We start from the raw sequence: 18,372 nt of genomic DNA on the forward strand, positions 1-18,372 counted from the left end.
ATTTCTCATGATTTTTTCTTTTCCCTTAATCCTAATTCCTCATACCGAAAATGACCAATATGTAAACATGGTAAATACAAATGTGTATGTACAGTAATAAAAAAAAGGTTTCCTTTTTTCCAGTGGGGGGGAAATGCAAGAGAGAAAAGCTAGATTCTTATTGGGGGGAAATTTTTTTAAAATTTGTAGTCAGGGGAAATTAGTGGTCAAGCCCATGATTTAGAAAAATGAATCAATGTTAAAAAGACTTTCTGAGAAGGTAGAGAGCAGTTCTGGATACACCTCACATCTGGATTATTATTTCAGTGATGAATTACAGTATATTGAGAGAACGGTGATCAAGGAAATGAAGGACCTAGAATCTTTCATGGGGAGAGAGATTGAAGAAATTAGAGTTGTGGAGCCAGGAAGAAGCATGATGTAGCCAGGTGAACAAGATTGCCAGGTGAAAGAAGAGCTGACTAATGAAAAAATGTTTAGACAAGTCAGAGGAGACCTGAGTTTGAATCCTACCTAGCTCTGTCCCCATCTGTGAGGGGATTTAAACCACTTCCCTCTGGGCTTTTGTAGAATGAGGCTGGATTCGATGACCTCTAAGGTTCCCCAGCTCTAAACCTTTGAGCCTAGGATTTCTTCTATATCCCTTTATAGGGTAAAAATGGGCCCAACCAAGTGGTCTTCAGAAGGATCTACTTTGTATTAACCAAAGGTTGCTCCAAGTGAGATAAGCTACATGGAGCTGGAATGCAAAGACTACTGATCACTTGTTAACAACATGGTGTGAAGAGGGTACCAGAGGGAGGGAGGTCTGTCTGTCTTCTAAAATCCCATCCAAATTAAGTTTCAAAAGGTACATCTCCAGAATTGTTCAGCACCACCATTTCTCTTTCTTTGCCCGGACACGGGCTCACTCAGTCCAGGTAATTAGGTGATTTCAGAACCACAGTGGGTAGTGCCTTGAGAAGACATTCCAAGGGGTTCTCATTCCCTCTGTACACCCACCCACCATCCCCATTCTGGCCTGTGAGCAGGACACAGCTTCCTGCTGTTGCTAATTAGCAAATTGGAATGCTGGTCTTTTCCTATTGATATCTGCTTTCCTACAACTCTGTGAGGTCTCATTCTACTTTTCCCTTTCTAGTTGCCCAGTCACTGGCTCTAAGGTGAAAGTGAAGAGGAAAACAATGTGATACTCATCACAAGAAAAAAGGATGATCCAGTTTCCAATCAACAAGCCATCAACATATGTGCATGGCACATAGTCTGGGCTATAACTAGGGTAGAGTGACTGGGGCTTTGCTTCAGGTGCTATCATTTTTAGCCCTTCAAAGCCCTGGAAAATTAACACCAAATTGGCAAGTATAATTATTTTGAAGCAGTAAGCTATAAAATGGCATTTATCACTGAGTGTCTGCCCCATACCTTCTTCAGATGAATTTGTCTTAAAAGTTGAAGTTGAGGTTTGTGCCTCTTACTCTAGATATAAAAATTTTTTTAGAGTTAGGAGGAGTTGAGTTCAAATGTGACCTGAGTCACTTAATAAGTGTATGACATTGGGCAAGTCACTTAATCCTGATTGCCTCAAACAAAACAAAAACAAGAACCTTGGTTACAGCCCTTTACATTCAAAGGGGGTTGTCCTCAGGAAATTTACCAGATGAGGATAAAAGACATTAATATGAATGGATGCATTCGATGATACTTTAATGGGTCTATGAGAAAGAGAGAGAGAAAGAACTTTTGAAGTTTATAATACACTTTACAAATATCTCATTTGAGACATCATAACAATTGGAGGAGGCAGGTAATATATAGGATTCCCATTTTACAGATGAGGAAATTAGGGCAAATGGGTTAAATGGCTTGTACAGGGTCACATAGCTAAGTAAGTGTTTGAGGTCAGTTTGAATTCCATTCCTGTGTATCCACAGTACCACCTACCTAGTTTCCACAACGGGTATAGAATATTTCACATATCTTGCTCAGTGGCCAGCCAAGATGGCGGAGAGAAGACAGGCACAGTTCTAAAGTCTCCTGATCTCTTCCCCATCTATCACATGAAACAAACCTCTTAAAAGAAATCCGAACCAGGAAACCCAGAAAGAAAAGCCAGGAGAGGAAAATCTACCTCAGGATTTGTCTCCTGCAGCAGCCTTGGCTGAGTACCGGCGGGTGAGTCTGGGCTCCAAGAGAGTATCAGCCCGGGATCAGCCAGATTAACAGCTGAATTGGAATCCGGAGTCTGAGGGCCCGAGAGCCAGACCTGCTGGATCAGTGGTGGGGATGCATGAAAGGGGCTTGGGTCCATGGGGAAGCAGAGGCACTGGTGTTGGTGCTGTCCCCCTGGAGCTTGGGGAAGGGGCTGCGGGGAGAGGTCTGGTGCAGGAGAGCTGCGGACACCATCCCTGGGCTCCTCAGGTTTGAGAAACTCTGAGTCCACACCTCCATTGCACTGAGGCCTCCTCCAAAACAAACAATTGCACACTACTTCTGCCTCAGGCCCAGGTGTGGGAGCAAAAGAACCAGCCCAGCTGAGGAATGACCTCAGGCCTGGGTAAAGCCCACCATTGAATGAAGGCAAAAGAATTCAATAGCTCCAATTCCTTCCCTCAAGCAAAGGGAGAAGGCCTCTCAACCAAGGTCACAGACACTCCAGAGAAAGCAACCAGCACCTCCTACTGGCCAGCCAGAGAAACTGCACTCAGTAAAGCCTTTGGTGATCCCAAGCCCAGGTGAACCAGACCCCCCCAACTCAAGGTCTTAGCATAATGAAGAAGGGTCAGCGGAAAGGTGGATCCATAGAAAAATTCCTGGAAGGGAAAGACCCCAACTCAGAGAGACCTGGAACCTCTGAGGAGAATACAATCTGGTGTCCAGCACAGAAAGACCTCCTTGAAGAAATAAGGAAGGAGCTAAAAAATTTGGAAGTGACAATTAATACCTTGCAACAAGAAAACAAAACCTTAGAAAGTATAATTGGACAAACACAAAAGGAGAATAAATCTCTCAGATCATCAAATGAACAAATGCAAAAAGAAATTAATTCTCTCAAAACTTCAATTGGTCAAATGGAAAGCTCTTTCAAAAGTAGAATTGACCAATTGGAAAAGGAGTTGCAAAAGGTTAATGAAAAAAACTCCTCCCCCCAAAAAAGAACAGAGTCTACAGAAACTAAAGACTCCAGGAGACAGCAAGAGTCAATTAAACAAAATCAAAAAATAGAAAAAATAGAAGCAAATGTAAAATACCTCATCAACAAAACCAATGACCTCGAGAATAAATCGAGGAGGGGCAACCTGAAAATTATAGGACTTCTTGAAAACATTGAAGAGAAAAAAAGCCTGGACTTAATATTACAGGATCTAGTGATGGAAAACTGCCCTGATATCATGGAATCGGAGGGCAAAGTAGTTATTGAAAGAGTACATCGATCCCCACCAGAAAAAGATCCTAAAATGAAAACAACAAGGAATGTTGCAGCCAAACTCCAGAACTATCAGATAAAAGAGAAAATCCTGCAAGTAGCCAGAAAGAAACAATTTAAATATCAAGGAGCCACAGTAAGGATCACGCAGGACCTGGCTGCATCAACTTTAAGGGATCCAAGGGCCTGGAACGAGATATTTCGAAGAGTATGGGAGTGTGGAATGCAGCCAAGAATCTACTTTCCTGCAAAGCTGAGCCTTCTCTTCCAGGGAAAAAGATGGACATTTAACAAAATGGAAGAATTCCAAAAATTTCTGATGAAAAGACCAGAGCTAAACAGAAAATTTGGACATCAAACAGGAGGTTCAAGAGACACATGAAAAGGTAAAAAAAAAGGGGGGAGCAGAAAAAAGGGGGGGCAATAAAAGGAAAAAAAATGCAATCCACTAAGTTGAAACTGGTTATATCCCAGCATGGGGGTGAAAAAAAAAGAGATTCTCATAAATCCTGAGAAATGTAACTCTAACACATCCATGACCTATCCATGAGACTGCTATCTAATGGGATGTAACTGGATTTAACCCCACTTGGGAGAAAGACTCTAATAACTCTCAGGAATTTTTACTCTGTTCAATAGAATATACTGAACTAGAAGGGACAGACACTCAGAATTTTCTATGACATAGAATGATCCAAAAAAAATACACTACCTCCCTAAAAAGGGGGACAGGAAAGAGATGGGAGGAGGGAGGGGATTGAATGGGACAAATCTCATTACACTAAGAGGTACAAAAACCTATGGTAATAGGGGGGGAAGAAGGGAGCAGAGGAGAAACACCTGAATCTTCTTCTCATCAGACTTGGCTTAAAGTCAACCTACATGTACTCAGTTAACTTATAAAACATCTAACCTTTCAAGTATTAAAAGGGGAAAAGGAGAGGGGGGACAGAGATAGGGAAGGGGAGTGGGGGAAATAAGGGGAAATAGCAAAAGGAAGGGAAGGGAAAAGGGAAAAAGGGAAAGGGGAAAGAAAGGGGAGGGTGTCATAGGAGGGCAAACACACTGAAGGGGGTGGTATTCAAAAACAAAATACTGGGGAATATGGATAATAAGGGGGAAAGGGGGAAAATACAAACAGAGGGAAGATAGCACAGAGGGCAATAAAGAATTAGTAATCATAACCTTGAATGTGAATGGGATGAACTCTCCCTTAAAACATAAGCAAATAGCAGAGTGGATTAAAAACCAGAATCCTACAATATGCTGCTTACAAGAAACTCATTTGAAGCAGAGAGATACATATAGAGTAAAGGTAAAAGGTTGGAGCAAAATATATTTTGCTTCAGCTGAAGTAAAAAAAAGCAGGGGTAGTAATCCTTATCTCAGACAAAGCAGCAGCAAAAATAGTGTTAAAAGAGATAAGGAAGGAAACTTTATCTTCCTAAAAGGTACCATAGACAATAAAGTCATTTCAATATTGAATATATATGCACCCAGTGGGACAGCACCCAAATTCTTAGAGGAGAAGCTGAAAGAACTGCAGGAAGACATAGACAGCAAAACTCTACTAGTGGGAGACCTCAACCTCCCGCTATCAGATCTAGATAAATCAAATCATAAAACAAACAAGAAAGAAATTAGGGAGGTAAATAGATTGTTAGAAAAAATTAGATATGGTAGACTTATGGAGGAAACTGAATGGGAATAGAAAGGAATATACCTTTTTCTCTGCAGTACATGGAACTTATACAAAAATTGACCATGTACTAGGACATAAAAACCTAATGATCAACTGCAGAAAGGCAGAAATAGTGAATACATCTTTCTCAGACCACAATGCAATAAAAGTCATATGCAATACTGGGCCAAGGAGATATAGACCCAGAGCAAATTGGAAACTGAATAACCTCATTTTAAAAAAATGAGTGGACCAAAAAACAAATTATACAAAGAATTAACCATTTTATCTTAGATAATGATAATAATAAAACAACATACCAAAACCTATGGGATTCATTCAAAGCAACTCTCAGGGGATATATTATAGCTCTAAATGCTTATATGAATAAATTGGAGAGAGAGGAAATCAATGGACTAAACATGCAACTAAAAAATTAGAGAAAGAACAAATCAAAAATCCCCAATCAAATACCAAATTAGAAATTCTAAAAATTAAAGAAGTTAATAAAATCAAAAGCAAAAAACTATTGAATTAATAAATAAAACCAATAGTTAGTATTATGAAAAAACTAATAAAATTGATAAACCTCTGGTCAATTTGATTAAAAAAAAAAGAAGAAAACCAGATTGCTAGTATTATAAATGAAAAAGGTGAACTCACCACCAATGAGGAGGAAATTAAAGTAATAATTTGAAATTATTTTGCCCAACTCCATGCCAATAAATTTGATAATCTAAGTGAACTGGATGAATATTTACAAAAATATAAGTTGCCCAGGTTAAATGAAGAAGAGATTAAATACCTAAACAACCCTATCTCAGAAAAAGAAATTCAACAAGCCATTATTGAATTCCCTAAAAAAAAATCTCCAGGGCCTGATGGATTCACAAATTCTACCAAACATTTAAGGAACAGTTGGTTCCAATCCTATATAAACTCTTTGGAAAAATAGGGAATGATGGAACTCTGCCTAACTCTTTCTATGAAACCAATATGGTACTGTTACCTAAACCAGGAAGAGTTAAAACAGAGAAAGAAAATTATAGACCTATTTCCCTGGTGAATATAGAAGCAAAAATCCTAAATAAAATCTTAGCAAAATGACTACAACAAGTCATCACTAGGATAATACATTATGATCAAGTAGGATTTATTCCAGGAATGCAGGGATGGTTCAATATTAGGAAAACTGTTAGTATACTCAATTATATCAATAACAAACCTATCAGAAATCATATGATCATATCAATAGATGCTGAAAAAGCTTTTGACAAAATACAGCATCCATTCCTATTAAAAACACTAGAGAGTGTAGGAATAAATGGACTGTTCCTTAAAATAATTAGCAGTATCTATCTGAAACCATCAACAAGCATTATATTCAATGGGGAGAGGCTAGAGGCATTCCCAATAAGATCAGGGGTCAAACAAGGGTGCCCATTATCACCACTACTATTCAATATTGTATTAGAAATGTTAGCATCAGCAATTAGAGAAGAAAAAGAAATTGAAGGAATTAGAATTGGGAAGGAAGAGACAAAACTCTCACTCTTCGCAGATGACATGTTGGTCTACCTAGAGAATCCCAAAAAATCATCTAAGAAACTACTGGAAACAATTAGCAATTTTAGCAAAGTTACAAGTTATAAAATAAACCCTCATAAATCCTCAACTTTTCTAAATATGTCTAGCAAGAAACAGCAGGAAGAGCTAGAAAGAGAAATCCCATTCAAAGTAACCTCAGACAGTGTAAAATGTTTGGGAGTCTATTTGCCAAGACAGACTCAGAATCTTTTTGAAAACAATTATAAAACACTTCTCACACAAATTAAATCAGATTTAAATAATTGGGCAAATATCAACTGCTCATGGATAGGGAGAGCTAATATAATAAAAATGATAATTCCACCAAAACTAAACTATCTGTTTAGTGCCCTACCAATCAAAATTCCAAAAAATTACTTTAATGAGTTAGAAAAAATTGTAAGTAAATTCATATGGAGAAATAAAAAGTCAAGAATTGCTAGGAGCTTAATGAAAAAAAATGCAAACGAAGGTGGCTTAGCACTACCCGATCTAAAATTATATTATAAAGCATATGTCATCAAAACTGTTTGGTACTGGCTAAGAAATAGAGTGGTGGACCAGTGGAATAGACTAGGTGTAAAAGCAGGAGAGGATTATAGTAATCTGCTGTTTGATAAACCCAAAGAGTCTGGCCATTGGGATAAAAACTCCCTCTTTGATAAAAATTGATGGGATAATTGGAAGTCAGTATGGAAGAAACTTAGATTAGACCAACACCTCACACCCTTTACCAAGATAAGATCCAAATGGTTACAGGACATAGACATAAAAAACAATACTATAAGCAAATTAGAAGATCAAGGACTAGTCTACCTGTCAGATATATGGAAAGGGGAACAGTTTATGACTAAGGAAGAGTTGGAGAACATCACTAAAAACCAATTAGATGATTTCAATTACATTAAATTAAAAAGCTTTTGCACAGATAAAACCAATGTAATCAGGATCAAAAGAAAAGTAGTAAATTGGGAAACAATCTTTACAACTAATGATTCTGACAAAGGACTCATTTCTAAAATATACAGAGAACTGAGTCATATTTTTAAAACAAAAAGCCATTCCCCAATTGACAAATGGTCAAAGGATATGCAAAGGCAATTTACAGATGAGGAGATCAAAGCAATCCATAGCCATATGAAAAAATGCTCTAAATCATTAATTATTAGAGAAATGCAAATTAAAGCTTCTCTGAGGTACCACCTCACACCTCTCAGATTGGCCAGTATGACCAAGAAGGATAATGATCATTGTTGGAAGGGATGTGGGAAATCTGGGACACTATTACACTGTTGGTGGAGCTGTGAACTCATCCAACCCTTCTGGAGAGCTATTTGGAACTATGCCCAAAGGGCAACAAAAATGTGCATACCCTTTGACCCAGCAATACCACTACTGGGTCTATACCCTGAAGAGATGAGGAAAAAGGGTAAAAACATTACTTGTACAAAAATATTTATAGCAGCCCTGTTTGTGGTGGCAAAGAATTGGAAATCCAGTAAATGTCCTTCAATTGGGGAATGGCTTAGCAAACTGTGGTATATGTATGTCATGGAACACTATTGTTCTATTAGAAACCAGGAGGGATGGGATTTCAGGGAAACGTGGAGGGATTTGCATGAACTGATGCTGAGTGAGATGAGCAGAACCAGAAAAACACTGTACACCCACCAGCAACATGGGAGTGATGTTCAACCTTGAAGGACTTGTTCATTCCATCAGTGCAACAATTGGGAACAGTTTTGGGCTGTCTGCAAAGGAGAGTGCCATCTGTATCCAGATAAGGAGCTGTGGAGTTTGAACAAAGTACAAGGACTATTCCCTTTAATTTGGAAAAAAAACAGATACCTTATTGTCTGATCTTGTTACCTCTGAGAATTCTGTTCTCTTTAAGGATATAATTTCTCTCTCATCACACCCATTTTGGATCAAGGTACAACATGGAAACAAAGTAAAGACTGATGGAGTGCTATCTGTGGGGTGGGGGTGGGGGGAGGGAAGCAAGATTGGGGGAAATTGTAAAACTCAAATAATATCTTTAATAAAAAATATCTTACTTGGTGAATATTCTAATTAGTTTTGCTGAACTGAACCCCCCTTATTCTTTTAGGGAATATATGGATTATAAATCCCTTATATGGGAAGGGATTTATGGGGTAAATGGAGGTGATTGGAAAAATAACATGTTTCAAAAATTACATTTTTAGAAAAGATGTCTTGGAGGTAGAAATTGAACTGGGTAGGATTTAGGTAATGGGCAGTTGGGTAGCACAGTGGATAGAATTCAACTCAAATAAGTCTCAGACACTTACTACCTATGTGATCCTGGGCAAGTCAACTTAACCTTAATCTACAGAAGAGGAAATGGAAAGCCATTCCTGTATCTTTGCCAAGAAAACTCCATGGATGGTATAGTCCATGGAGTCACAAAGAGTCTCTCAGGACTAACTGAATAACAACATTGTAGTAGAAGGATGGGATAGGAAAACTATTTGTGAACTACTGATGTGGGTGTCACTCCCTGCTTCCACTGGGATGAAGTGCAGGGAAAGAAGACCCAGAACTGCTTAACTTTGACTTTAGGAAGAAACCATCAAAAATGTTGCTTCTTCAGCTCCAAAGATCTGCTCCCAGTATCATAAAGCCCGGAGGCCATGTCAGTAGGGTGGTTCTGCCAACCAGCAAGGTCTTTTACAGCAAAGCCCCTTTGGATACCCTCAAAGCTTCCTTCATGCTATTCTTTCTTATCTCCTCTCCCTTCTTATCTCTGCCCTTTGAGGTCTTCTGAACTGGCTCAAACTCCACAATCCACACACCCACACCCACACCCACACTCTACCCTGTCCTATTATTCTTGACATTTGAGTAAATCCTAAAGCTCTCTTGTCAAAAATGACAGGTCTGCTCTGGTGGGAGGGAATGAGATACTTCCTGAATAGCTTGGGGTCTAGACCAGTGAGAGATGCCCCAGAAAATCAGGGAATAATTTTCCACAAGGTACCAGAACCTCCTCCACATACCTGTCACCAGTGTAATCTATAATGGCCATAAAATCAGATTGTTTCCTGCTCTTCTATCACCCTAGGGGTAGAGGGCAGTGCCCCTGGAGTCAAGAAAATCTGAATTCAAATCTAGTTTTTAGAGTCAAATTAGTTATGTTACCCTAGGCAGGGGATGGAAGTGTTGATGACTTGACATCTCTCACTCTGCTTCCTCCTCTGTAAAAGAATAATATCTACCTGTCAGAGTTGTTGACAGGATCAACTGAGATAACATATGCAAACCTTAATGCGGAAGGATATTGATGCCATCATCAAAATCACCATCACCACCACCATCACCATCATCACCATTATTTTTTATGGTAGGGAAAAACAGGAACCTGTGAGAAGAGAGCTGAGCATTCTTGAGATTATTATTATCACTACCCACGGGTCCATTTTCCTCCCAAATTCCCACCCTTAGCGAAGTCTTGCAGCATCTCTGTGCATCAGCCTTATCTTGGTTACCATGGTGATGCAAAGGCAAAGGGACCAGGGAAAATGCCAAGCAGCCCCTCTGAAAGGCTGTGTCACTGACATGGAAGAGACTGGCTAATTAGGAATCTAGGCAAGCAGTATCCCTTCTCTTTGACAATTCAAAGAAAAGGGTCCTTTGAGGAGGGGGAGGAGGGGGAAGGTAATGAGTTACAGAGAAATTGTGAAGGAGGGAGAGGCCTTTGCACAGAAATCTACCTCTCTTAATAGCATCCTCCACATCCAACCCCTAGCCTTACAAGCTACGGTGTGGGAGCAGAGCCCAGAGAAAGCCTGTAGGCATGAGGACAGCTACTTTTCAGATTGGCACAGTGCCTGGCATACAGTTGGTACTTAATAAATTTTGATTTATTAATGGCTTCCCACACACCCTTTGGTGTAGGAGGGTAGTAGAATTAGGAGTGAGCAGAGCTTGACTGGGACCTCAGATGACCCCCCTTGTGCCCAGTCTCCTCACAATCAGACCATCAGCACCTGAGTCAAGTTAAGCTTACATTTCTCTAGAGCTTTCTGCCAGCAAGCATCTAAGTATTCCTGGGCTAAGGGCTGTGGGGGGAGGGGTTCAAAGAATGGCAAAAACAGCTCTTTCCTTCAAAGATTCTAATGGGAAAAACAACATGCAAGAAACCATGTGAAAATTAGATCTACCCAGAAAAGTTGGAAGGTAAATCTCAGGGGGAAGCTTCAAGCCATGAGGTAAGAGTGGAAGGTGGGGATGAGCAAGGACTGGGAACCAGGAAAAGTCTCCTGGGATTTGAGTTGTCATAAGGACTCCAGGGAAGCCAAGATTAACAAGTAATGAGGCAGAACATTTCAGTTTGGAAGAGTCTTAGAAAAGGGGAAGGAAGGAGATGTAGTGTTGTGTTTGAGGAACGTCCAGTGAAGAGGTGAAGTTGGGATTGTGCCGTCCATGTATACTGTGTGCATACATGGAGGGGGCTTTGTAAGAAGACTGGTAAGGGGGGCAGCTAGGTGGTGCAGTGGATAGAGCACTGGCCCTGAAGTCAGGAGGACTTGAGTTCAGATTTGGCCTTTGACACTTAAATAATTACCTAGCTGTGTGGCCTTGGGCAAGTCACTTAACAATATTGCCTTTCAAAAAAAAATTGGAAAAGTAGGAAGGCACCAGGTTGTGACGGCTTTTAAATGCCAAATAGAAGATTTTCTTTTTGATCTCTGAGATAATAGGGAACTAGTGAAGTTTATTGAGGGTAGGTAGGGATCGAGAAGGGAAAGACATGGTTCATTCAAAGGATTGGGTTTTATCATAAATTCTCTGGAAAGTAGATAAAGTTACAACAGCAAGACTGGAAGTCCTGAGTTCAATCTCTTCCCACCACCCCCCATCCCAAATTAGCCTTTCCAAAGGCACTACCTCTCAGCAGCATTCCACAACTTTGTATTATTGGTAGAGGACTTTCCTCATGGGAAGCTTCCTTTATCACAGGTCCAGCAGGAAAAAAAATTTCATCACTCTCCGGAAGTATTGTTAACACTATTTTACAAATGAGGAAACTGAGGCTCAAACTAATATTAAATGACTTGCTGGTGGTCACATTTTCTTGCCCACTGGTTCTCTACCCAGTCCTATCATCTCCTCATTCCCCTATCGACTGCTGAATCACATTTGAAGGTTCTGGAATTAACAGAAAGACTAAATTTACGCTGAGGTGCTAATGACCAGTAATTACTTAAAGTGTTACCCTTCAAAAGGATATTTGCATTTTAAAAAAGAGACAGCCAGAGGGAGTAAATTTTTAAGGGTAAAGTTTCTGGCTTTAGCTTTGAGCCAGGAATCTTCCCATTTTTTAGTCATTGGACCCCTCTGGCAATTTGGGGGGGGGAGCCTTTGAACCCCTTCCCAAAATCCTGTTGAGCTTATTTTAATCATAATTGGAGAAAATGCTAAATTTCAGTTAGAGTTTAGGGACAATAAAGATGAAATTTTTTTCCCATCCAAGTTTATGGACCCCAGATGTAGTGAGAAGTTTTAGTAGTTTAGTAAGATAGTAGGAATAAAGTTTGTCAGCAGCATTAATGACTCCAATTTTTAGGCCTTCTTTTTGTGACTGAATAAATTGCTTTTCCAGAAATCGATTTTCAAGAATAAGAGAAGCATCTGTGTTATAGGATAGAGTAAACTATATGTGTATATTCTTAAACAATTGATAAACATATATGGAGCCTCTCTAATAGGACAGACCACCAATGAAAAAGTATTATAAACAACTCTATCAGTAACTTTGCAGAAAACCACCAATCAAATTAAGTACATAATGTAGAAACACCCATTTTGTTATTAAGTTTTTTTCAGTCATGTCCAACTCTCTATGACCCCATTTGAGGTATTCTTGGCAGAGATACTGGGGGAATTGCCATTGCCATTTCCAGCTCATTTTATAGATGAGGAAACTGAGGCAAACAGGGTCAAGTGACTTGCCCAGGGTCACACAACTAGTACATATCTGAGGCTAGATTTGAAATAATCAAGAAGAGTCTTCCTGGGGTAGCTAGGTGGTGCAGTGGATAGAGCACTGGCCCTGGAGTCAGGAGTACCTGAGTTCAAATTTGACTTCAGACATTTAATAATTACCTAGCTCTGTGGCCTTGGGCAAGCCACTTAACCCCATTGCCTTGCAAAAACCTAAAAAAAGAAAAAGAAAAAAGATAAGTCTTCTTGACTTCAGGCCCTGGAACTCTATCCATTGCACCACCTACCTGCCCTGATATTAAGACTAAAAAAAATAAAGATTTGGGTGCCATTTGTGTAGAGCAGATAACCAAACCTTAAACATGTTATTACTAAAAGAGAGAATGTTAGGAAAGAGTAGAAGAGGTCCCAAAATAGTCTTTGAGGGACAACTACATTTGGAGATGAAAAATCAGTCAGAGATTGAATAGGAAAGGTCCAGACTGAGAAAGTCAGGAAAGAATAGGGTAACAAAAGCCAAGGGAGGAGGGGAGGGGGTTAGTTAAAAATTGCAGAGAGGTCAAGGAATTTGAGGACCGACAAAAGATCAATAGATTTAATAGATGAGATTTTGGGTGTACTTGGAAATACTTGGAATGTTCAACAGAGTTAGTGGGGGGCCCAAAAATCAAAAGAGACCAAGAATGAGTGGGGGGGGGCAGCAAGAGAAGACATTGAATGGAGCTGGCTATTTTTAGAAGTTTGGCAGTGAAAGCGAATCAGATAAGGGATCTGAATTTGGATTCAGAGGACCTGGGTTTGAATCCTGTCTTTGATGCTTATAATCTGTGTGAAAATTGACAAATCCTTTAGCCTCTTTGAGTCTCAATGAACTCACCTGTAAAATAAGGGTTCGTAGCTTCTGGGGTCTCTTTCAGCACCAGATCAACACTCTTTAGAAAGGATGGCAGAGTCAAATGACTGAGGAGATAACCATTTGTTTGTAAGAGTTAAGGAAGTTACTGGTAGAAAGGGTGATGTCTTGACAAGTGAAGAATCAGATATAAGTGAGAAAGAGCTGTTCAGTCATCAACCTCAGTCTCTCTTCCAGAGTCATCATTATCCAGTGGTAAGACAAAGGTCAAGACATCAGTAGAAAGGGAGATATTAAAGATGAGGGAGAGGATATTTACTAAATGTCAGACATTGTGCTGAGTGGTCATCTCTAAGGAAAATTTTCAGAGTATAAGGAACAGTTTAGAAGGGCACAAGTAAAGTGGACACTGTATATATGTATTTAATCTTTCTTCTTTCAATGAAAAACAATGGCCTTCCTTCCCTTCCTCTAAAACTTACTCCCCATGATAAAAAAATACAAAACTCAACAAATATCCTATATATGAGGAAGCAAATCAAATACCCCAACTGGCTCTTTCCAAACACAGTAAACACCTGATGAATGCTTATTGATTTAAATAATATATTCCATCACCCCTGCCCCCCCCCCATCAACATCATAAAGGAAAACCTGGTATCCTTTCTCTTTGCTCAAACTTTGACTAAAGAGAACTCTTTGACAAGGAAGGTCACCTCTGCCATGAAGAATAGAACAAAGGAGTTAAGAATGGGTAAAGATATAGAAGACTGATTTGTGTAGTACAGCAGATGAGCAGCCTGGTGATGAAAGCCTTCATTTTCTGTAAGAGGTAAGGAACTGATTATGAGGCAATGAGTGGGGAAGTGAATGTTGAACACTTGCAGAGAAAAGTTAATGAGTAGAGTGGGAAAGAGCCCATCAGGGAAGAATAAAGGAGGAGTGGGGGGCAGAGGTGAAATTAGACAATGTGTGTTTGCTGTGGATTCAGATAGCATGGCTGTTTGACTTCCTTTGGCTTCATTTGGCAGTAAAGATGAATGAACAGAGAAGGATATGGCAAAGATAACTCAGAGATGAGGATGGGTGGGGTGTGAAAGGCAACAGGACTTGTCAACCAAAGAGGCAAGATTTCAAAGAGAAAAAAGTGAGATTGGAATAGACATATGACTGAATGGTGAAAACTGGTAGCTAGAGAGATCAAAAGTAGGGAGTGAAGATCAAAAAATGCTTAGGAGGAGTAAGACAGAGGAATAAATGAAAGGATGGGAGTCTATGACCAGAAAGGAGAATTTCAGAATTTAAGGTCATGGAAGTGATAGTTGGAAGTAAGAAGCTACTCTTCCACCTAAGGAAGAATTGGTAGATGTACAAAGACATCAGAACTTTTAAATTCCTAGGTCAGCCAGGTGGTGCACCAGCCCTAGAGGCAGGAGGACCTGGGTTTGAATCTGCTGACAGACACTTGACATTTACTAGTTGTGTTACTTAACCTTGACTGCCTCTCATCCAAGACCATCTCCAGTCATCCTGATTTCATATCTGGCCACCGGACCCAGATGGCTTTGGAGGAGAAAGTAAGGTTGGTGACTTAGCACAGTATCCCCTCCACTCAAATCCAATTCATTTGCTTGTCAGGGCATTCCTGATGTCATGGTATTCAAGAAGGAAGAACAAAAATAATCACAGGATGGTGGTGAACTGTGGGACCATGGGGTTAGAAATATGTTGAATTACCCATGTATTGAAGGGAGAAAAGCTTTGAACCAAGGCCTGATCTTCTTGAGAGAAGAGGAGAAAATGAGGATGCTGATGGGTAACAGCAACAAGAAAATCTGCCCAGGGTGATGATATAGATGCAGTGAAAAGTGCTGCATCACCTTCTCAGACACTGCTCTGTTCCTACCTTCCCTTTCTTTCTGCATGAGAGGTTCACCATCCTCTTTCTTCTGGGTAGTTCTGGTTCACAGTGATCACTGTTTAGGATGCCTATTGACATAATCACACACACACACACACACACACAAACATATATATATATATACATATACATATATATATATATATATATATATGTTTCAGGATCTGTTTTTACCATCCCCTCCTTACCTCTGATCTAGAGATTATGAGACATAATTCTAGATGACTTAGAATTGTTTTACTTATTTTTTTAAATTATTTTTATCCCCAATCACATGATGTAGGCATTTTCATATTTATAGAAGAGGATTGATTGAGGAAGTGATGCCATGATATGCAAGTGAATTGGATTTGGGTGAGAAGATGCTGTGCAAAGGCACCAGCCTCACTTTCTCCTCTGGAGTCATTTGGGCTAGATATGGAGCAGAATGACTGGAGATGGAAAATGGATACTCTGGAATAACTTGGTCTTTTCAAGCTAGACTCTTTAACACACTATGATCAAAGAAGATAACATATGTACCCGCCAATCACAGCTTATTTAAAGTTCAACCTGTAGAGGAAAGAGAGAGGAGTGAGAAAGACCTGAGTTCAAATCCAGCCTCAGACATTTACTAGCAATATGATCCTGGGCAAAGCACTTAACCTTTATTAGTCTAAATTTCCTCATTTATAAGATAAGAATGATAATAGTACCTACCAGGGTTGTTGTAAGGATCAAATAAGGTACTAAGTATAAAATGTAAAGTAGGAAATCAAATAAGTGCAAAGTGCTTACCATAGTGCCTGATAGATAGTATTAAATAATTGTTAGCATTTAAATTCTTTTTTTTAACATTCATTTTTTTAGTTGTTTTTTTTTTTTTTTTGCAAGGCAATGGGGTTAAGTGGCTTGCCCAAGGCCACACAGCTAGGTAATTATTAAGTGTCTGAGTTCACATTTGAACTCAGGTACTCCTGACTCCAGGGCCGGCCCTCTGTCCACTACGCCACCTAGCTGCCCTGCATTTAAAGACTTAATTAAATTTTGTTTTTTACAATGAACAGCTCTTTCCATCTCCCTTCACTCCATTAAGAAAAGAAAAAACAAAACAAAACCTTATTTTATGTATGAACTGGATTCAACAAACATTTATTAAAAGTCTACTTTAATGGGCCAGGTAACTATTTTAAAAAAAAGCAGAACCCAAACCCCTAACCAAAGGTCCTAGTTCTTAAGGAACTCACAAGGATAGGGGAGACAACATGCAAATAACTATGTAGAAATAAGATATCTTCAGGGTGAATTAGAAATCATCTCAGAGGAAAATGTTAGTATTAAGGGATATCAGGAAAGGCTTCTTGTAACAAGGAGGGATTTTTCAAATCTAGGACTTGAAAATCCAGAGAAAGAAACCAAAGAATTTCAGAGAAAGAAGATTCCCCCCACCCCTTTCAATGCTTGCCTTCTCAATGATCTGGATTTCAACTTTTTAGGGAGTTTAAAATTTAAACTTATGCCTCAGCTCATGATAAATCCAGGGAGGTCATTCCCTTAAGGGCAGGCACCTCCACAGTGTTGGTATTCACTTATCAAATGCTTGGAATATATAGAGAACATGAGTGGGGAACCTTTTTTTCTGCCAAAGGCCATTTGGATAGTTATAACATCCTTCATGGGCCATACTAAATTATCAACTTAAAAATTAACCTACTATGTTTGGTCAAACATTTAAGTATTTCACCCCTGAAAAGGTCCTAAATTTATTGCATTTTTGAGGGCAGTTGCCATGGCAGGGTCAGATCAAACGAATGATTTCGTGGACCTTATATGATCCACGGGCCCTGTGGACAGGTCCCTGTCTCTGGTATATAATGACTAAGGATAGAACTGACCAGGGGATAGCCTGGCTTGATTGACCATCTTGCTGGCCTACTATGGCAGAAGTAGAATTTTTTGAGGGTTAGGGATCTAGCAAGGCCAGAATTTCCCCAGGGTTATGCAACTCCACCAGCTGCTGAAATGCTAAACAATTCAAGATCCTTTAAATACATTTCTACAGATAATTAAGTGATTTCTAAACATGGGACATGCTCTGCCTGGCCCCAAATACTTCCAGCAATTCCCAACCCTTCCCCCCCAGCCTCCCCCTCTTACATACTTCACTATTGTCTGTTCACCAAAGGAACTTGGGTTTTCTCTGGCCCCCTGGCCCTCTACAGCCCTGAACTATTCACTGAGTGAATTGTCTCCCTGGGAAGTGGCTGTTGCCTGAGCAGTGAAGAGTGGGAATTGTATAGTGGGACTAGGGAGAAGGTGGTTTTGTCTGAATTCCTCCAGAAGGCAATTTCCTCTGGATGGACTGACCTTTTTCCCACTCCTTCTTTCCAGTTCTCAAGAGGACACACTTTTACCACCTGTACCCACACTGGTCCCATCCCTGAGACAGAAGGAAAGTGACTAAGAAGGGGGGGGGATATTGAGGAATTATTGGTAGAAAAGACCAAGGTAGAGAATGAGACAGACTGAGAGATTAGGGAGACAGGAAGGAAAAGGAGAGGGGTTGGAGGCAAAGATAGAGAGAAGGCAGGAAGCCTGGCTCTGTTTTGGATAGCTTCCTCATGAGTGGCCCCTTTCTGTAGTCAATGGGCAGAGGTGTTTGATTCCAACACAGAAAGGCAGGTCCCCATAAGGAAGAGGAACTGGACTCTAGCAGCAGGGAGGAAGGAATCCTGTTCTTTGAAGCCCAATGGAGTAGACATAATTACATTTATACTTCAGAACTTCCTTCCCCAAACCCTCTATTATTATTCTCTGTTATAGCGCTAACACAGTAGACATTTCAGAAATGAATGTTTATTGTCTTTCTTTCTGTGTTTGCGTATACGTATTTGTGTGTGTGTGTGTGTGCGTGCATGCATGTGTGTCTTTCCCCAACTCTCTTTTTTGTCTCTGTCTTT

Source organism: Macrotis lagotis, chromosome X, assembly GCF_037893015.1.
Source record: "Macrotis lagotis isolate mMagLag1 chromosome X, bilby.v1.9.chrom.fasta, whole genome shotgun sequence".
Lineage (NCBI taxonomy): Eukaryota > Metazoa > Chordata > Mammalia > Peramelemorphia > Peramelidae > Macrotis > Macrotis lagotis.